Source organism: Amblyomma mixtum, chromosome 5, assembly GCF_055824585.1.
Source record: "Amblyomma mixtum isolate Tamu chromosome 5, ASM5582458v1, whole genome shotgun sequence".
NCBI classification, from domain to species: domain Eukaryota; kingdom Metazoa; phylum Arthropoda; class Arachnida; order Ixodida; family Ixodidae; genus Amblyomma; species Amblyomma mixtum.
Window position 1 is genome coordinate 164,905,120 of NC_143016.1, and position 22,434 is coordinate 164,927,553.

The 22,434-nt window shown below is 47.0% G+C and overlaps 1 pseudogene; it reads left to right on the forward strand.

Annotated features, from left to right (window-relative positions):
• Positions 1–377: 377 nt before the first annotated feature.
• LOC149344489 (uncharacterized) lies at positions 378–1,599 on the forward strand (annotated as a pseudogene).
• The last annotated feature ends 20,835 nt before the right edge of the window (positions 1,600–22,434 follow it).

Sequence of the window (22,434 nt, forward strand, 5' to 3'; positions counted from 1 at the left end):
GCCGTGTCCGGGGAAAAGGGGATCCTGGTGGTTGAGCCGATGCCGAGCGTTTGGACCCTTAAGGCCCCTCGGCGGAGGCAACACACCACTTCGGCCCCAGCTTCCTGTAGACGGCACCTCCGGCCTGACCCAACCGGAGGAAATCGGCAGTCGCCTTTTCCTGTCCTCCCCTCTATCTTTCACTTTCCTATTTCCTTTCTAACAACTTTCCTGTATCCTCCTCTCTTCTTCGTTTTTTCCTGTCTTTCCTGGCGGCCAGGGTTAACCGTGTGTCACCAACTACCCTGAGTTGAGTCATATTAGGTTATAGTTAAGGGTACAGCTGGCGTGGGCAGGACTTGCTTGCAAGTTCCTGTCCCGTCCCCTTGTTGGGCTCCATGGTGGGTGGCTGGCACCATGACCGAAAAACATCAATTTTTTATGGGTCCCCCCTTTCAAAACCTGATCGCTCTCAAGAGAGGGCGGAACGAAGCAGAGAACTTTTTTTCTAAAAAGAAACCAACATTTGCCAAATTCCATGTCGTCCACAGTGAAGTTCAAGATAAACAAGCCAGAATTCTATCCCCCTTCATGGTATCGAAATGCTTAACAGAAGCTTTGGGCCCCGGCTACAAAGTATCCAAAATGACCAGTGGCGATTTATTGCTGGAACTCCGAGACAATGTCCAAACCACAAAACTCTGTAACATAGTGTACATTGGGGACACACCTGTCTCCATCACAGCACATCGATCACTCAATACTGTCCGTGGCGTCATCTCAGAAAATGATTTTCTACACCTTACCGAGAAAGAAATGCTGGAAGGGCTTTCCGAGCAAAATGTCATTGATGTATATCGAATAAAGATCCGCAAGGACAACAACGAAATAGATACCAAACATCTGGTTCTGACTTTCAACACAAGCACTTTGCCCGAAACAATCGACGTTGGATATCTTAAAATAAATATAAGGCACTACATCCCTAACCCCCGAAGGTGCTTTAACTGTCAGAGGTTTGGCCACGGCTCACAGAGTTGCCGCGGCCGCAAAACTTGCGCGAAATGCGCGTCAAAGGACCACCATTCTGAGGAATGCGACGCAGCTCTACGCTGCGCTAACTGCGAAGGCGACCACGCTGCGTACTCCAGGGCGTGTCCGTCCTGGAAAAAGGAGAAAGAAATCATCATGATTAAGACCAAAGAAAACATTTCATTCAAAGAAGCCAGAAGGCGTTTTGCACTGACAAATACATTTTCTTTCACAGCCAAACCAAACTTTGCTGACGTGGCGCGCAGGGGCGGTGCACCACGCAGCACTCCGGCACCTGCCGCGGCCACTCCCACCACGCCTGTGGCAGTGCCACCAACGCCCCAGGCAGAGACAGCCAAGGCTGCTCTGCCAACTACAAGCCAGGGAGTGCCGGCCCATGGGCCAGCATCCCGCAGGACTTCCCCCCGTCGGGGGAGGCCTGACACCAACACATCCGCGGCTTCGCGGTCCTCCAGCACCTCTGGTGAGGTGATGGATACAACTACCACTCCGCCCGCTTTGCAGCGCCGGACCGGCTCTCACGAGCGAAGAAAAGATAGAACCCCGGTAACGGGCCCAGAACAGTAAATTTCTTCCGTTCCATTCCCACCCCAAGAAAAAAAAGATGACATTTGTGGTTCAATGGAACTGTAGAGGAATGTTGAGGAACTACAGTGATATAACTCGTATTCTAGGGTCAGTGATGCCTCTAGCTCTATGTCTCCAGGAGACCAATCTTGGTCCACAACCTTCAAATATCTTAAAACATCATACAACTTTTAGGCGTGATCGCGAACATGCAAATAGACTCCGGGAGGCGTCGCAATCATCATCCAAAGCGGCGTCCCGGCTCAAGAAATCAAACTGAAAACAAAACTTGAGGCGGTTGCGGTTAGCGTCATCAGCTACAAAACCATAACAATATGTTCTGTATATCTTCCCCCACACATCACATTAACATGCCAAGATCTAGAAGGCCTGATCGATGAACTGCCGGAGCCATTTCTGGTAGTTGGCGATTTTAACGCTCACTCTCCGTTTTGGGGAAGCGAACGCTGTGACTCTAGAGGCCAAACAATCGAAGATTTTATACTTTCGAATAATATCTGTCTTTTAAATACGGGAAAAGCCACATATTGCTGTCCAAGCTCAGCAAAAATGAGCTCTCTCGATTTAGCTTTCGCATCACCATTACTTTTTAACGATTTTAAATGGGATGTTTTAAATGACCCCATGGGCAGCGATCACTTACCTACCGTCATCAGGCTCTCATCATCCACTCCAATCATCCCCACAAGGCCACGGCGCTGGAAAATTCAGCTCGCCGACTGGTCACTTTTTACAAAAAGTGCCACTCTGGAAAAAGAATTTTGTGACGACCTTAGCATAGTCCCCGCAGGGAGGCGTCTGCAGCTTGCAGACGTTGGTGAGTGGCGACACCACGGGGTTAACCCGAGCATCCGCAGGGACATCCCCGCAGGGGGATGATGGTGAACAATGCGTCACTACGGACCCGAGCATCCGCGCTTAGCCGTGCGTGGCATCGCCGTGTCCGGGGAAAAGGGGATCCTGGTGGTTGAGCCAATGCCGAGCGTTTGGACCCTTAAGGCCCCTCGGCGGAGGCAACACACCACTTTGGCCCCAGCTTCCTGTAGACGGCACCTCCGGCCTGACCCGACCGGGAGAAATCGGCAGTCGCCTTTTCCTGTCCTCCCCTCTATCTTTCACTTTCCTATTTCCTTTCTTACAACTTTCCTGTATCCTCCTCTCTTCTTCGTTTTTTCCTCTTTTTCCTGGCGGCGAGGGTTAACCGTGTGTGACCAACTACCCTGAGTTGAGTCATATTAGGTTATAGTTAAGGTGTACAGCTGGCGTGGGCAGGACTTGCTTTCAAGTTCCTGTCGCGTCCCCCTGTTGGGCTCCATGGTGGGTGGCTGGCACCATGACCGAAAAACATCAATTTTTTATGGCTCCCCCCCTTTCCAAACTTGATCGCTCTCTCAAGAGAGGGCGGACCGAAGCAGACGACTTTTTTCAAAAAAGAAAAGTATCATTTCCAAAATTTCACGTCATCCATAGCAAAGCAGAAGAAACGCAAGCAAGGATAATATCCCCATTCCAAGTCTCAAAACGCTTGACAGATGCCTTAGGCGTTGGCTACAAGGTGTCAAAAATGGCCAGTGGCGACTTACTTCTTGAACTGCGCGACAGCATACAACACTCAAAAGTTGCAACAATTGTATCCATTGGGGACATCCCTGCCTCTGTGACCCCACATCGGTCTCTGAATACTGCACGAGGCGTCATCTCTGAAATAGATTTTGTCCACCTTTCTGAAAAGGAAATGCTCGAAAGACTTACTGACCAAGAAGTGATAGATGTCCACCGGATCAAGATCCGGAAGGATGGCAAAGAAGTGGACACCAAACACCTGATCTTGACATTCAACATGAGCACATTACCCGAATCCATTGAAGGAGGCTACCTGAAAATAAATGTAAGACCGTATATTCCCAACCCACGCAGATGGTTCAATTGCCAGAGATTTGGCCACGGCTCACAGAGTTGTCGGGGCCGCAAAACTTGCGCAAAATGCTCTTCGAAGGACCACCAATCCGAAGAATGTGTTGATAACCCACGGTGTGCAAACTGTGAAGGCGACCATGCTGCCTACCCCAGGGCTTGTCCGTCCTGGAAGAAAGAGAAAGAAATCATTACTCTCAAGACTACGCAAAACATTTCTTTCAAAGAAGCAAGAAGGCAATACTCCCAAACAAACAAATTCTCATTCACTGCAAAAACAAACTTCGCCGATGTGGTGCGTGGGCGCGGCGCACCACACCAGGCTTCGGCACCTGTCCAGGCCACACGTAGTGAGCCTGTGGCGGGGCCATCCGCGCCGTCTGGTGGACTAGCTCACGCTACTCCGCCTATCCCAAAGGAGGGGACGCAGACCCCCGGGTCGGCGGGCCCAAAGACCTCTGCCCACAGGTCGAGGTCAAATTCGAAAATCAATGTGCCTCCTGCACGGTCGTCTATTGCCTCCGCAGAGGCGATGGACACGACCCCGGGCAGCCCCTCGCCGTCCACGTCAGATGGTCGGCGGAGCTCCCTGGATCGGTCAAAAAGAGACAGGCCCCGAGTCACGGGGCCATAAACAACTTGATCTAGTTTTTTCAATCAGTACAAACACAAAACTAAGATGACTTTCATAATACAATGGAACTGTAGAGGAATGTTGAGGAACTACAGTGATATAACTCATATTCTAGGGTCAGTGATGCCTCAAGCCCTATGTCTCCAGGAGACCAATCTTGGTCCACAACATTCAAATATCTTAAAACATTATACAACTTTTAGGCGTGATCGCGAACATGCAAATAGACTCTCGGGGGGGCGTCGCAATCATCCTCCAAAGCGGCGTCCCGGCTCAAGAAATCAAACTGAAAACAAAACTTGAGGCGGTTGCGGTTAGCGTCATCAGCTACAAAACAATTACAATATGTTCTGTATATCTTCCCCCACACATCACATTAACATGCCAAGATCTAGAAGGCCTGATTGATGAACTGCCGGAGCCATTTCTGGTAGTTGGCGACTTTAACGCTCACTCTCCGTTTTGGGGAAGCGAACGCTGTGACTCTAGATGCCAAACAATCGAAGATTTTATACTTTCGAATAACGTCTGTCTTTTAAATACGGGAAAAGCCACATATTGCTGTCCAAGCTCAGCAAAAATGAGCTCTCTCGATTTAGCTTTCGCATCACCATTACTTTTTAACGATTTTAAATGGGATGTTTTAAATGACCCCATGGGCAGCGATCACTTACCTACCGTCATCAGGCTCTCATTGTCCACTCCAATCATCCCCACAAGGCCACGGCGCTGGAAACTTCAGCTCGCCGACTGGTCACTTTTTACAAAAAGTGACACTCTGGAAAAGGAATTTTGTGACGACCTTAGCACAGATGAAATTAATGAGAAGTTTACTGAATGCATAATATCGGCCGCAACACTCGCTATACCACAAACAACAGCACTTGCACAAAAGAAACACAAAGCGTGGTGGACAAAAGAATGCACATTAGCAAAAAAACAACAAAACAAAGCCTGGAGCGCTCTGCGTCGATACCCCACTGCAGAGAACTTACTTACCTTTAAGAAGGCAAAAGCCAGAGCGCGCTATGTGCGAAGAAATGCAGAGAAAACCTCTTGGCAGAAATATGTCTCCTCAATAAATAGTTCAATAACCAAAGAAAATGTGGGAAAAAGTTCGTAAATTTACTGGTGACCATACCCCTTTCACACTTCCTCTCTTGACAGCACCCGGGACACAAACGTCTTTAGAACAGGCCAACATACTGGGCGAGCATTTTGCTGAGATCTCAAGCTCATCCAACTACACAGATACATTTCAGAAACACAAAGCAATAGCTGAAAAACAAAATTTTCCATCTGGAGCAGGTGTACACGAGGATTATAACCAGCCTCTCACACTACAAGAATTAAATAAAGTATTCTGGAAAAAAGACAGCACCAGGACCAGACAACGTGCATTACGCACATCTCTCCGAGGCTGCTGTAGAGGCACTGTTAAAATTCTTTAATAAAATCTGGATAACTGGAAATATACCTGACGAGTGGAAAAAAGCAGTCATAATACCTTTTCTCAAACCCGGAAAACCACCAACAAGTCCTAGCAGTTATAGACCAATAGCCCTCACCAGCTGCATTGCTAAATCTTTCGAAAGTGTAATAAACATTAGACTAACCTTCGTACTTGAATCTCGGCAACTACTAGATAAACACCAATGTGGGTTTAAGAAAACATGCTGCACCACAGATCATCTTGTCCGTCTAGAAAACACCATCCGGGATGCGTTCATCCACTAGCAGCACTGTATTGGGGTCTTCTTCGACTTGGAGAAGGCCTACGATACTACGTGGAAGTTCGGCATCCTCCGTGACCTAGCAGAGCTAGGTATCCGCGGCAGGATGTTGAACTGCTTGAACGACTTCCTGGCTAACCGCACATTCCGAGTCCGCCTAGGAGCAACTCTCTCCATGACTTTAACCCAATAGAACGGCGTACCCCAGGGGTGCATTCTAAGCACGACACTCTTCATAGTCAAAATGAATTCCTTAGCTAAAGTAATACCCAAGTCCATAATGTATTCAGTTTATGTAGATGACCTACAAATAGCATGCACGTCCTCCAGTATATCAACCTGTGAGAGACAAATACAAATCACACTAAATAAACTAGGTGCTTGGGCAGACAGAAACGGGTTTAAATTTTCTCCTCAAACAACAGTAGCTGTTCTTTTTTCATTGCGACGAGGCCTACAGGTCGATCCCAATCTATACCTGAATCACACTGCGCTACCAATTAAACAAGAACACAAATTTTTAGGCCTAACTTTCGACAAGAAACTCACATTTCTACCACACATTAACAACCTTAAAAAGAAAGCTTCTCAAACCCTCAATATCTTAAAAGTGCTCTCACAGAAGCGGTGGGGGTCCGATAGAGCAAGCCTTTTACAAATATATCGCTCTCTGGTGCGCTCCAAGCTGGACTATGGGTGCATAGTATATGGTTCGGCACGAGCATCTTACTTGAAAAGATTAGACCCCATTCATAATCTTGGTTTGCGCCTATCATCTGGAGCATACAGAACATCACCAGTAGTTAGCCTTTACTTTGAAACTAATGAAGCCGCTCTTGAGGATCGAAGAATCGCCCTTACATGCTCATATGTCTTAAAAATCCGTTCTCTTCCGAAACATCTCTGCCATCCAATTGTCACCAAGTGCCCATCTAAAAGATTATTCATCAACAAACCACATTCTATCAGGCCATTACTACTGCGCTTTGAAGATAAATGTGAAGAGCTAACAGTACTAGATGCCCTATCGAATATTGCACAAAGGAATGAACATTTACCACCATGGTACAGCCTGCCTTCAGTATGTGACCTCACAATGACACATTTAGATAAAAAGCAAACGCCAAATGAGTACATATTACAGGAATTCTTTGCACTAGAAGAAAAATATGACATCTACATTGAATTTTATACCGATGGCTCAAAAACAGAAAGTCACGTTGGAAGTGCAGTAATCCAAGGAAAAAATAAACAGATAATGCGACTACCAGAATGCGCATCGGTTTTTACTGCTGAGTGTTATGCCATCTTTGTATCTGTAGAAAAAATAGTAAGAGAGAATATCAAAAATAGCGTCATTTACACTGATTGCCTGAGTATGCTTAAAGCATTGCACTCCAGAAATGCATCTGAACCTATAATAGGAAACATCATACATAATATAGTTAAAATCACAAAACAAAAGCATAACATTATATTCTGCTGGGTTCCTAGGCATGTTGGAATTGTAGGTAATGAGAAAGCAGATGTATGCGCTGCACAAGCCCGGAATGGCCAAATAAAGCAAGTGAACATACCGCACAGGGATTGCTTAAAGTTTATATACAGTAAACTCAAAATTAAGTGGCAGGCTACATGGCAAGAGCACGTAAACAACAAATTACATTCTGTTAAGCCCATTTTAGGGGAATGGCAATCATGTAGGCATCAAGAACGTTTTACCGAAGTTATTTTATGTCGGCTCCGCATTGGACACACCCACCTCACGCACAGCTTTCTGCTAACCAAACAAAACAAACCTCTCTGTGAAATGTGTGGTGCCGAACTCACAGTGAACCACATTTTAATTTCATGTGTCAAACTAGAAGAACTAAGAAATATTTTACAACATTTTATAGGGAAAGACTCCCATTACACCCCATGTTACTTTTAGGCGATCGTGCACTGGTTGACACCTCATGTAGTTTTAGGTTTCTCACGGAAGCCACCGTTTTAATCAAACTCTAGGTACAAAAAGCTTCACCTTTAACAAAAACTCCAACCTTGTGTTTGGCGCATCATAGCCTCAGTTGCTTTTGCGCCATTAAAATCAATATAACTAACTACCTAATGAAAATTAGAAATGGATTTAACTTACACAAATACATGTGCAATCTTCATCTTTAACCAGTCACTTCTGGTGTTACTTGCTCTTTACTTATAGATGAACACACTGCATGCATTTATCTTGTGCAAGAAACTCATTTTTTCCCATGCACTGTCTGTTGCCACAGTATACAGTCCGCTGCGCCATTAGAAGCAACGGCACGGACGACTGTAAACTTTTGCTACAGGCAGTACGTAATTCATATAAACTGGTGCCTTTTCCTTAAGCAGTACCTACCTCTTCTTGGTTCTCGTGTTCGCACCACTGCCCTGAACACAAAAGGAAAAGCGCGAGCTCCCACGCGGCTGTGACTCGACATTTTTTTTATTATGCATAAACTAGAGGCCAGTGCACTTGAAGGAACAAGATTTTACACTAAAGGCAGTCTTGCATTCAGTGGAAGCGTTTCTCGGTGATTATTGCGATCATTCGACAACCTATCACTCAGGAACATTAAGAGGCATCTCCGCATTCCACTTCGGAAAAGAATGCGAGAAATCCGTCAGTGGACGAGAGATAGGGTGAATTGCTGAGTCGCGCTACTGGACGTCTGGCAGCGCAGATTTCGAAGTTTTGCTAATGCTTGCCTTCCTTACCTCTAGGCCCGATCTCTCTCGTCTCACAGTGGCTCTGTTTCCACCCCTGGAGGGGTTCTTCATCGGTAACATCAGCACTGCGCCCCGTTGAAATCTCTGTACGCGCATCGTGCCTTCATTCTTGGGGATCCGTCAAGCATGGATAGTGCTCCTCGAAGTGAGTAGAATCCTCGTGATCATTTGACGTTCCGCTGCCTGCTTCTGGTTGCGGAGGCGCCGATCCTGCTTCTGAACAATTTACGGGTCTCGTTGGCCCAGACACAGTCTTCGTTGCCATGAACTCTTCAGCGTGATGGCGGCTATCGACTTCTTAAAGTACAGTAGTGAGCAAAAGTGGTATACAACACGCAGCCGGTGGCAGAGCTCGGCAAAACTGCATCGAAACGCCATCTAGCCACAGCGACAGGGGTCGCGACAGCTGAAGGGGGACCCATCTTATCTGCAGGCATGTTAGTTGAATCCTTTCGGTGTGTCGCGCTACCGCTTGGTGAAATGCCTAGCGGTGCCACAGCAGAACCGTACCTGTGGCACCCTTTTTCTTTTTTTCAGCGATCAAGATACCACGGACGGCCGGCGCTTGCTCCGGGTGAGACTGATGTTGCGCCAGAGAGATTAGGCGAGAAAGAGCGCGACGCATCAAGCCGAGCTATCTGACATGCTTGTCGATAAAAAGGGGCACCGCCACGTTTGTCTCGATCCCAGAGAGCTGTCACTAATGGCGTTCCAGTGCAGTTTTCCTGCGCTCCGCCGCCGGCTGCGTGTTGTATACCACTTTTCCTCACGACTGTACACTGACTCCCTGCTACCTGTATTATGTGATATCATACTCTTACTGCTCCACGCGGGGAGCCTGATAGCAATCGCAGAAACAGTTCCCAACATCGAATATATTGCTCACCTGGCGTGCATTGTTCAGGGGCTCAAATTTACTCTCAACACTGATAAGCGGAGCATATAAGTCTTTCACGGAGCAAACATTGTAAACCACGGAAAAAAAACTAAACCTAAACAATTGCACTGCGCATTGGTTTGCAGCCCGGCTAAGCTGCCGTTCCAGCTTCAGTAATTTCGAAGAACTGGACAGCGCGAACAGCGTCATACAACCATGGAAGCTATTCAACCTGCTAGCTGCTAGGTTGAATCAAGTGCGAAGGCTTCAATCGTCGCTATGCGAGGCTGGTGCTACGAGATGTGGGCGCTCTTCGAAGTCCAATCGCCCAACATCAAACTGGAGAGCTTGTACATGGAGCTGGCTGCTGCGCAACAGAACGTTTCCCTTTTAGAACTCATCCTGCAGCAGTGCAGGTCCGCAAACCATGCTCATCCACGTTAGCTAGAAAGGTGGGTTAAAACTACAGATCAACGACCTGCGCACGGACTTCACCTGCGTGAAGTTTTCCTGTGAATTGATTTGACCCCAGAAGCAATAAAATTTCAATGTCGTCGGTGACGGCAAACTGTTCCAGCTGGAGACCTTATGCTTGACAACTTAAGTTATCAGATGAAGGCGGTAAGCTCGACGAATCCGACCATTTTCAAGGACGGTGTGCAGCACGCCCAGCCAGAAAGGGTCGAGCATGCAATCCTGGTCATGGAAAACAACAGCCACATAGATCGTCACCACCTGTCCTAAGTCCCGAACCCCGAACGTTGGACCATGTCTCATCACTGTGCTTTCTCCAGACCACTCCACCTGGAACACAGTCGTTAAGGACAGTGATCGCCAGCAGCTACTACACCGACGCAACACAGTTCTTCCTGGAACGCTACGTGCCGACCATCGCACAGTTAAACGCAGCGTGATTTCAATTTTACAGCGGCAGCGATGGGATCGGGAACATGGGTTTCATGCTGCCTCATTTACGGGAACCAGTCATCGCTTCCCGCAGCCACAGCCAGGTATACTCTGCTCTGTTGCTGGCACGCGGATCCAGAATCCTGTGGCGGCTGGACGTTCGGCCGGAGAGCACTTTGAATGAGGATTGCCAGCGCTGACTCTGGAAGGTACCCCTCTTGTTCAGCGTAGCGTGCTTCAAGGAGCTGCACGAGTGGTAAAAGCGGCGGCTTTGCCCGCAGCTATGAACGTAATACAGTTATTTTTCAAAAGTTGCGTGCCCAGTATCGCAGTGTTAAACGCAGCTGTGATTTCAATTTTAGCGCGGCAGCGATGGGATCGCGAACATGGGTGACATGCTGCCTCATTTACGGGAACTAGTCTTCGCTTCCTGACCCGACAGCCAGGTAGACTTAGCTCTGTGTCTGGCCCGGGGAAAAAGAAACCTGTGGCAGCTCGACGTTCGGGCGGAGCGTTGTGCGAATCAGGATTGCCAGTGCGGACTCCGGAAAGTACCCCTCCCGTTCAGCGTAGCGTTCTTCTTGGAGCTGCAGGAGTGGTCGAAGCGGCCGCTCAGCCTGAATGAGATGTCTGAACTGGCATCGCCGGAACTTCCTGCGTGAGTTCCGCGTTTTCCGGTTGCAATTAAGGCTGAACACCCTCGAGGCGGCGGTAACGCCCCCGAGTTACTGCAGCTGGAATTGCAGCTCAGCACTGCTGCGGAGCAAAGCTCAGTGCAAAAATTTAGATTGTTTTTTTTTTTGTGGTTTGCATTCTCGCTCCGTGAAAGACTTCTAAGGTGCTCCTGTCAGTGCGGAAAGTGAATTTGAGCCCTCGAACAATGCACACCAGGAAAGCGATATATTGGAAGTAGGAAACAGTTTCCGTGAATCTATCAGGGACCCTGCATTGACCAGCAATTGTATTATATCTTGCACGTTACTGTATCTGGAATTGCAGCTCAGCAGTGCCGCGGAGCAACGCTCAGTGCAACAATTTTATTCAGTTTTTTTTAGTGGTTTGCATTCTTGCTCCGTGAAACACTTCTATGGTGCTCCTATCGGTGCCGAAAGTGAATTTGAGCCCTCGAACAATGCACGCCGGAAAAGCGATGTATTCTAAGTCTGAAACACTTTCCGCAAATGCTATCAGGGACCCTGCGTTGAACAGTAATTGCGTGATATCCTATGATGCAGGTAGCTGGGAGTCAGTGCACGTTAAGAGGTCGATTGCCGCAATCATGCTGAAGGGTTCATGGCAACGAAGGCTGTGTTGGGGCCAACGAGATCAGTAAATTGTTAAGAAACACGATGGGCGCCTCCGCAACCAAAAGCAGGGAGCGGAACGTAATATGATGACAAGGATTCTACTCACTTCGAAGAGCAGTGTCCATCTCCAGATCCCGGATCCGGAGCAGTGTCCGGATCCCCACGAATGAAGGCATGAAGCGAGTACGGAGACTTCAGTGGGGCGCAATGCTGATGTGACCGATGAAGAACCCCTCCAGGGGCGGAAAGACAGCCACTGTGAGAGGAGAGAGATTGCACGTGGAGAGAAAGTTGGCAAGATTCAACAAAACTTCCCAAAGCTGCGCTGCCAGATGTCGTCAAGCGTGACTCATCAATTCACCCTATCTCTCGTCCACTGACGGATTTCTCGCATTCGTTTTCGAAGTGGAAGGCGGAGATGGCTCTTAATGTTCCTGAGTCATAGGTTGCTGAATGGTCGCAATATTCACCGACAAACACTTTCACTGAATGCAAAACTGCCTTTAGGTACAAAATCGTGTTGCTTCAGATGCACTGGCTTCTAGTTCATGCATAATAAAAAAATATAGAGTGACAGCCATGTGACAACTCGCGCTTTTCGTTTTCTGTTCAGAGCAGTGGTGCGAACGCGAGCGACAAGAGGTAGGTACCGCTTAAAGGTGCACTGAAGAGGATTCTGAACATGTCTTTTTGCCGCGGGAACTCGATCCACACGTTCCTAGCATTCTTAGAAACAGTGACTTATTGCCCTGTGTGGCCGATTTCCCCAATTAAAACGAATTAACGTCCGGCTCCCGCCTTTTTTTTTGAATTCTGCCTCGTACGGTGGGCGGAGTCGACCAACGCGTGGAGCGCCTTTCACCCAGTCCCGTGGAGAGTTTGCTTTCGCTTTATTTTGTTTTCTAGGTTTCCATGAATAAATAGTTTCATTCGCAGATAATATAGCCGCAAAATAAGCCCGAAGAAATAAAAATAGGCGCGGACTGTTTGCTACTACGGAATACTACGTATTACTCCGCCGAAGGCAGAGCGGCAAGCCGACACGGGACTGGGTGAAAGGCGCTCCACGCGTTGGTCGACTCCGCCCACCGTACGAGGCAGAATTCAAAAGAAAAGGCGGGAGCCGGACGTTAATTCGATTTAATTAGGGAAATCGGCCACACAGGGCAGTAAATCGCAGTTTCTAAGAAAGCTCGGAACGTGTAGATCGAGTTCCCGCGGCAAAAAGACAAGTTCAGATTCCTCTTCAGTGCACCTTTAAGGAAAAGGCACCACTTTATTTAAAATATGTACTGAATGTAGCAAAAATTTAGTCCTCCGCGCCGTTGCTTCTAATGGCGCAGTGGACTGTAAACTGTGGCAATAGACGGTGCATGGGGAAAAAATGAGTTTCTTGCACAATATCCATGCATGCAATTAGATCATCTTTAGGTAAAGCGGAAGTAACATGAGAAGTGGCTGCTTGAAGATCACGATTGCACATGTATTTGTGTAAGTAAAATCCATTTGTATTTTCTATTGCTGGGGTGTTTTAAGAATATCACATAATCACATAGATCATGAAAGGAAAGAGGAGTATAAATAATAGGGCCCTTCAATATTGCTGTGTTAGCCATTTAAGCGCAGAAACCATTTGTACTTATACCACGCAGGGGGGGCGTCTGCAGCATGCAGACGTTGTTGAGTGGCGACACCACGGGGTATCCCGAGCATCCGCAGGGACATCCCTGCAGGGGGATGATGGTGAGCAATGCGTAACCACGGACCCCAGCATCCGCGCTTAGCCGTGCGTGGCATCGCCGTGTCCGGGGAAAAGGGGATCCTGGTGGTTGAGCCGATGCCGAGCGTTTGGACCCTTAAGGCCCCTCGGCGGACGCAACACACCACTTTGGCCCCAGCTTCCTGTAGACGGCACCTCCTGCCTGACCCGTCCAGGCGAAATCGGCAGTCGCGCTTTCCTGTTCTCCTTTCTATCTTTCTTGGAAAAAACAGCGCTAAACGAAAGGACAACGAAAAAGAGTACAACAGGACCGGCGCTGACTATCAACTGAAGGCTTTATTAGGAACAACACGCAATATATACTCCAATGACAACCAAGAACGCCGTTTTATTGAAGTTTATTTCTATCTTTCACTGTCCTATCTCCTTTCTTACAACTTTCCTGTATCCTGCTCCCTTCTTGGTTTTTTCGTTTTTTCCAGCGGCGAGAGTTAACCATGTGTAGCCAACTAACCTGAGTTGCGTCATATTTGGTTATAGTTAAGGTGCACAGCTGGTGTAGGCAGGACTTACTTTCAAGTTCCTGTCGCGTCCCCTTGGTGGACTCCATGGTGGGTGGCTGGCACGATGACCGAAGAAACTACATTTTTTATGGCTCCCCCCTTTCCAAACCTGTTCGCTCTCTCAAAAGAGGTTGGAACGAGGCAACAGACTTTTTCGCGAAAAAGAAACCGTCATTCACAAAGTTTCACGTAACACACAGCAACTGTGAAGAAAAACAAACACGAATCATATCCCCATTTCTTGTCACCAAATGCTTAACATATGCCTTAGGGCCTGGCTACAAGGTATCAAAAATGGCCAGCGGCGAATTACTCCTTGAACTACGCGAGAGCATCCAGTGCTCAAAACTCTCAAACATCGATTCCATAGGGGACATCTCTGTCTCCGTAACTCCCCACCGATCTCTCAACACAGTCAAAGGCGTGATCTCAGAGGCTGCCTTTATCCACCTAACAGAAACTGAAATGCTTCAAGGACTATCCGAACAAAATGTGATTGATGTCCACAGGATGAAAATCCGCAAAGATAACAAGGAAAAAGACACCAAACACATGGTTCGCACATTTAACACCAGCAGCTTGCCGGAAACAATCGATGTCGGATACTTGAAAGTCAACGTCAGGCACTAAATACCCAATCCCCGCCGCTGTTTCAACTGTCAAAGGTTTGGCCATAGCTCACAGAGCTGCCGCGGCCGCAAAACCTGCGCGAAATGCGCTTCGAAGGACCACCAGTCTGAGGAATGCGACGCAGGACTACGCTGCGCAAATTGCGAAGGAGACCACGCTGCGTATTCCAGGGCGTGTCCGTCCTGGAAAAAGGAGAAAGAAATCATCACCATTAAGACCAAAAAAAAACATTTCATTCAAAGAAACCAGAAGGCGTTTTGCACTTACCAACACATTCTCCTTCACAGCGAAACCAAACTTTGCTGATGTGGTGGGCAGGGGCGTGGCACCACACAGCACTCCGGCACCTGCCGCGGCCACTTCCACCGCGCCTGTGGCAGGGCCATCCACGCCCCAGGCAGAGACAGCGAAGGCTGCTCTGCCAACTCCAAGCCAGGGAGCGCCCACGGGTCAGCATCCCGCTGGACTTCCCCCCCGTCGGGGGAGGCCTGACACCAACACACCCGCGGCATCTCCGCGGTTGTCCAGCACCTCTTGCGAGGTGATGGAACAAACTCCCAGCCCGCCTGCCTTACAGCGGCGGAACAGCTCTCTTGAGCGGAAAAAAGGCAGGGCCACCATAACGGCCCCAGAAAATAAGTAAACTCTCAATCGTTCCTATCCCAAACATAAATATGGCTTTCCTAGTTCAGTGGAACTGTAAAGGAATGTTGAGGAACTACAATGACATAAAAGATATTCTAGGGTCAATCTCACCCGTAGCTTTGTGTCTTCAGGAGACCAATCTTGGTCCTCAACATGCAAATATCCTGAAACATTATAAAACTTTTAGACGCGATCGTGAGCAGGCAAATAGACTCTCTGGAGGCGTCGCGATTATCGTACAAAGCGGCGTTCGTGCTCGAGAAATCAAACACAAAACAAAACTTGAAGCCGTTGCGGTCAGTGTCGTCAGCCATAAAACAATTTCTATCTGTTCTGTATATATTCTTCCACATTTTACATTAACAGTCCACGATTTACAAGAACTTATCAATGAACTTCCAGAACCGTATCTAGTAGTTGGAGACTTCAACCCTCACTCCCATTTTTGGTGAAGCGAGCGCGGTGACTATAGGGGTCAAATAATCGAAGATTTTATCCTCATAAACAATGTATGTCTTTTAAATACAGGAAAAGCCACCTACTGCTCCCCTACCTCGGGGAAAATGACCTTTTTAGATTTGTCATTTAGCTCACCTTCTGTTTTTAATGATTTTAAATGGGATGTCATTGACAACCCATATGGCAGTTACCACCTCCCTATACTAATGACTTTAACTTCCTCACCAGAAATAATCCCAACAACACCGCGACGCTGGAAGATGCATTTAGCAGACTGGGAACATTTTAGAGCAAAGGCAACATTAGAAAATATAGTTTTAGAAAATCTCTCCATCGACCAGATAAATGAAAAGTTCACTAACTCTATCATAACTGCCGCACTCACAGCTATTCCTCAGTCGTCAGGAGTGGTGCGACAAAATCATAAAATATGGTGGACAAAAGACTGCAAGGAAGCAAAAAAACTACAAAACAGAGCTTGGGGTAAATTTCCCAGGTATCCGAAACATGAGATCTGATAAATTTTAAAAAAGCAAGAGCTACATCAGGGTGGATGTTTGGGCGAGTTGGTTGCTCATGATCCGGAGTGACTTGCGGTGTGATAGGCTCGTGGGAGGATATTTTGATGCTTGCGCAGTATTTAAAAACTGTTTGTGCATTAAATAAAGATTCAGTTGAAAGTTAGCGCATGTGTTGTCTTCGTTGTGTCCTCGTCTCGAGCGCTACAGTTTTTCATCAAGAGCTAAAGCTCGGTACGTCCGTCGTAGTGCCGAGAAAATATCATGGCAGACTTGCGTCTCTTCTATAAACTGTCACATCACATCTAAAAAAATGTGCAAGCATGTGCGAAAATTAAATGGCAACTTTTCACCATTCACAATTTCTTTATTGACAACACCTGGCACACAAACAAGCGTAGGGGAACAGGCAGACATATTGGGGGAACATTTCGCTGCAGTTTCAAGTTCATCACACTATACGCAGTCATTTTTAAAATACAAAAACACAGCCCAAAAACAGACTTCCAACTAGTGGAGGTGCAAACCAAAAATATAACAGGGTGATTACCCTCCAAGAAATACAGTACTGTCTGCTGGTAAAAAAACCGCCCCAGGACCCGACCAAATCCACTACGAATTGCTGGCCCATCTCTCTCAACCTGCCGTAGAAGCACTTTTAAGGTTCTTTAACACTGTTTGGATATCGGGAAAAATACCTGAGGCCTGGAAAAAGATATTATTGTACCGCTTCTTAAACCTAGTAAATCTCCAACCTCTCCTAGCAGTTATAGACCCATAGCCCTGACCAGTTGCCTCGCCAAATCCTTCGAAATTGTCCTAAATATACGACTAACCTTTGTTCTTCAATCCTGTGAACTTCTTGATATCCACCAGTGTGGTTTTAAAAAGGGATGCTCAACTACAGATCACCTAGTCCGTCTCGAAAATACAGTCAGACAAGCTTTTATACACAAACAACACTGTCTTGCAGTCTTTTTTGATTTAGAAAAAGTATATGATACTACCTGGAGGTTGGAATTCTTCAGGACTTAGCTGAACTTGGCATCCATGGCAGAATGCTGAACACCATTAAAGACTTTTTATCTAACCGCTCATTTAAAGTCCGTCTAGGCTCAACCCTTTCGAGGGATTTTATTCAGGAAAATGGAGTGCCTCAAGGGTGTATTTTAAGCACAACTCTTTTTATTGTAAAAATGAATTCTCTTAACAAAATAATACCAAGGTCCGTTATGTATTCACTTTATGTAGACGACCTACAGATAGCTTACACATCCTCCAACATATCAACATGTGAAAGACAAATACAGCTAACAATAAATAAACTGACAACATGGGCAGATAGAAGCGGTTTCCGATTTTCCCCACAGAAAACAGTGGCCATTCCGTTTTCACTCAAACACATTGTAAAAAGCAGAAAATCAGAAGGCAAGAAAACGAGACTCAGATTATGCGCGAAAACTGACAGCGCAAGTTGAACGGCTAAATGACAAATGCGATGACGCGGAAAACCGTCTTCGCCGATCAAACCTGTTGTTCTTTGGAATTCCCGATGCCAGTGACGCAGCATGGACACAATCTGAATCGCATGTAATCTCTGTCTGCTCAACCAAACTAGACATAACTATCAGTGAGAATGCGATTGAACGCGCTCACAGACTGGGTCGTTTCAAATCCGGAAAAAACCGCCCCATTATTGCCGCATTTTCTAACTTTAAAGGTAAGACAAAAATTGTGTCCGCTACCGAAAGGCTAAAAAATTCAACCTACTCACCGTAATTTCACCGTAATTACGCCGTAAACTGTGTAATTTTACTCAGGAGCATGGTGGAAAGTACAAGATCCGCTTCGATAAACTTCTCATGGACGAAAAGCAGTTTTTCTACGATGCTGGGTCTTATTCCGTTTTAGAACATCTTAGAGCGGTTATCCCCGGCGGCTCCCCCTGCGCTTTCCCTTCGTCCTCTCTATTCAACAGGTCGGAATAGGAAGCCTACTTATACGACCAAGGCAATTATGGTCGCAAACATACGCAGTTATTTATCGAAAAGAGAAGGCATAGAATCCCTCCTGCATGATAACAACACCGACATCGCCATTTTTACACAATCTTGACTATGTTCCGACATAGAAAACCGCGAACAACTTAATGATGACAAAGTGTTCACCATTGATAGGCTTGACAGGGAGGGGCGCAGGGGAGGCGGAGTGCTTGTTTTTATAAAATCTAGTATACCCTCATTTTCTGTCAAACTTAACTGCAGTCACGAAATAATGTGTGTCCGAATATCCCTACCGTCAATATAACTGCTTGCTACCGCGCGCGTGATTGTGATCACTCTTTTGTTGACGAGCTTAACAGGGTCCTTTCGAACTTGCATTCTCTCCTGCCAAATGCTGAACACCTTGTTTGTGGAGATTTCAACTTCCATGACATTAACTGGAATTATCTGCGCGTACCTTCTCGTCAGTCGAACGAATTTCTTGATACGACTCTCTAATTTAACCTTACCCACACAGTTAGAACAGCAACCCGCGGCAAAAACATTCTTGACCTTATCTTTGCTTCGAATCCCCTATTCATTCAGTCATTGCCATGTGTTGATTTCCTGAGTGATCATAAAATGTTACTTTTCGATCTCTCGATTTCAATTCCCGTCAGTCAACCTTCCATAAAATACACCCGCAGTTACAAGAAAGCCGATTTCGCTAAGATCAACATCGGGCTAAGCAGGCTTTTTTTACACTTCCGATTATCGCCATGTAATCGAACAGTGGATGAAACGTGGCTACTTTATAAAAACGAACTACTATCACTCGCTCCTCATTCGCATACGTGGTGATGCTCGAAGACCGTGGTACACTAGCGCACTAAGAAAACTGTCACAAAGAAAAAAACGCCTCTACCGTGAGGGCAAAAATTTTAATTTTCCTTCAAAGTGGAAAAAAATACTTTACATGCCTTCGCCAATATACCGGTTTGTTACGGAGAACCAAAAAAATTCTTCCACCAGGACCTGATGAATATTATTCACACAAACTCGAAGAAATTTTGTACCTTACTTACACGAAGCACTAAACGTTCACAAAGCATTACGTTAGTCTGCCAAGATGGATCATCTGTTCCCACTGAACACCGTTAAGACGTCAGGAATTCATATTTTTCATCAGTTTTCACCCATGACCGTCCCTTGAGCATACCACCATTACCAGATTCAAATTTTGCTCAGATGCCTCCTGTGTGCATTACAAAAATAATTGATAATCTTAAAATATTGAGCGCACCTGGGGCTGATGGAACACCTGCGAAATTACCTAAAAGAAATAAGGACATTTCCAGTCAATTCCTGAAAGTAATCTTCGAACAGTCTATATCAACGGGTGGACTGCCTAAAGATTGGACAATAAGTAAAGTCGTGCCGGTGTTTAAGGCTGGTAACCGCTCAGGCCCATACGATTAACGCACCAATTCCTTGACATTCCTTGCAAACTTCTGCAACACGTAATATACTCACATGTCGCATCGCATCTCGATCATAACTCTTTTTTGTTTCACTAATCACTGTTTCCGCTCCCGTCTCTCCTGCGAAACTCAGCTTTTTGAATTTATTGATCTTCACTTAAATCTGGACTCTTCCCTCCAAACTGAAATAATTTTTTTTAGACTTTTCTAAGGCTTTCGACCGCGTACTCCACCATCGTCTCATGTCTAAACTTTCCGGTGTCTCCATTGGCTCTCTAATTTTAACATGGATACACTGTTTTCTAATAGATCGTTCTCAGTACACATTAATAGACAATCACTGTTCAGGTCCTACTAAAGCACCGTCTGGTGTACCACAAGGGTCGGTCCTTGGCCCTCTTCTTTTTCTCATCTTCATTATTGGTCTTCCCTCTGGTATTTCTTCCGCTATTCGCCTCTTTGCAGATGATTGCATCCTATATAGCCGCATTCCTAATAACAGGAACCAATTATTACTTTCGAGTATCTGTCTGACCCACACCACCTCACCCGTGGCACTGCTCAAACTGCTGTTCTCTCTCCTGCCCTTTTCGATCTCGCTATGGCCGCTCTAACCTCACAGCTAGCCGAAATTCCCGACCTGTATCATATATTTTACGCCGGTGACATCACTCTCTGGAGTTCATCTGGCTCTACCGGTCACGTACAGGACGCCCTGCTACGTGGCCTAGATCTTCTCGACTCCTTTCTCACCACCGCTGGCCTCTCTCCTGCTCCTGAGAAATCCGAGCTTCTCCTTCTCAACCATTCCTCCTACCAGCGCTCACACAACCACGTAGTCTCTCTCCACCTTTCTGGCTTTCCCATTCCTGTCGTCACACAGCACAGAGTTATTGGCTTCCCTTTGCATGCGGCAAAGAATGTGCAAGCCCTCCACCACGCTGTCACCGCCTGCCATTCGGTAACTCACCTCCTGCGGCGCGTGGTGACTCGACGCTCAGGTCTCCACGAGGCTCACGCGTGCCGAGATGCCCATGCGCTGGCCCTCAACAAGGTGTTGTACTTAGCACTCTACACTTTCTTCACTCAGACTCAACTTAACGCTCTCAAGACTGCCCTTGCGGGCCTCTACAAGGCAGCCCTCAACCTCCCTATCACTACCTCTACTTGCGGAGGCGGCGATCCTGTTTCTGAACAATTTACGGGTCTCGTTGGCCCAGGCACAGTCTTCGTTACCATGAACTCTTCAGCATGATGGCGGCTATCGACATCTTAAGGTACAGTCGTGAGCAAAAGTGGTATACAACACGCAGCCGGTGGCAGAGATCGGCAAAACTGCATCGAAACGCCATTTAGCCACAGCGGCAGGGGTCGCGACAGCTCAAGGGGATCCATCTTATCTGGAGGCATGTAAGTTGAATCCTTTCGGTGTGTCGCGCTACCGCTTGGTGAAATGCCTAGCGGTTCCACAGCAGAACCGTACCTGTGGCACCCTTTTTCTTTTTTTCAGCGATCAAGATACCACGGACGGCCGGCGCTTGCTCCGGAGTGAGACTGATATTGCGCCAGAGAGATTAGGCCAGAAAGAGCGCGACGCATCAAGCCGAGCTATCTGACATGCTTGTCGATAAAATGGGGCCCCGCCACGTTTGTCTCGATCCCAGATAGCTGTCACTAGATGGCGTTCCAATGCAGTTTTCCTGCGCTCCGCCGCCGGCTGCGTGTTGTATACCACTTTTGCTCACGACTGTACACTGACTCCCTGCTACCTGTAATATGTGATATGATACTCTTACTGCTCCACGCGGGGAGCCTGATAGCAATCGCAGAAACAGTTCCCAACATCGAATATATTGCTCACCTGGCGTGCATTGTTCGGGGGCTGAAATTTACTCTCAACACTGATAAGCGGAGCATATAAGTCTTTCACGGATCAAACATTATAAACCACGGGAAAAAAACTAAGCCTAAACAATTGCACTGCGCATTGGTTTGCAGCCCGGCTAAGCTGCCGTTCCAGCTTCAGTAATTTCCAAGAACTGTACTGCGCGAACAGCGTCATACAACCATGGAAGCTATTAAACCTGCTAGCTGCTAGGTTGAATCAACTGCGAAGGCTTCAATAATCGCTATGCGAGGCTGGTGCTACGAGATGTGGGCGCTATTCGAAGTCCAATCGCCGAACATGAAACTGGAGAGCATGTACGTGGAGCTGGCTGCTGCGCCACAGAATAATTCCCTTTTAGAACTCATCCTGCAGCAGTGCAGGTCCGCAAATCATGCACATCCACGTTAGCTAGAAAGGAGGGTTAAAACTACAGATCAGCGACCTGCGCACGGACTTCACCGGCGTGAAGTTTTCCTGTGAATTGATTTGACCCCAGAAGCAATAAAATTTCAATGCCGTCGGTGACGGCAAACTGTTCCAGCTGGAGACCTTATGCTTGACAACTTAAGTTATCAGATGAAGGCGGTAAGCTCGACGAATCCGGCCATTTTCAAGGACGGTGTGCAGCACGCCCAGCCAAAAAGGGTCGAGCATGCAATCCTGGTCATGGAAAACCAAAGCCACATAGATCGTCACCACCTGTCCTAAGTCCCGAACCCCGAACGTTGGACCATGTCTCATCACTGTGCTTTGTCCAGACCACTCCACCTGGAAAGCAGTCGTCAGGGACAGTGATTGCCAGC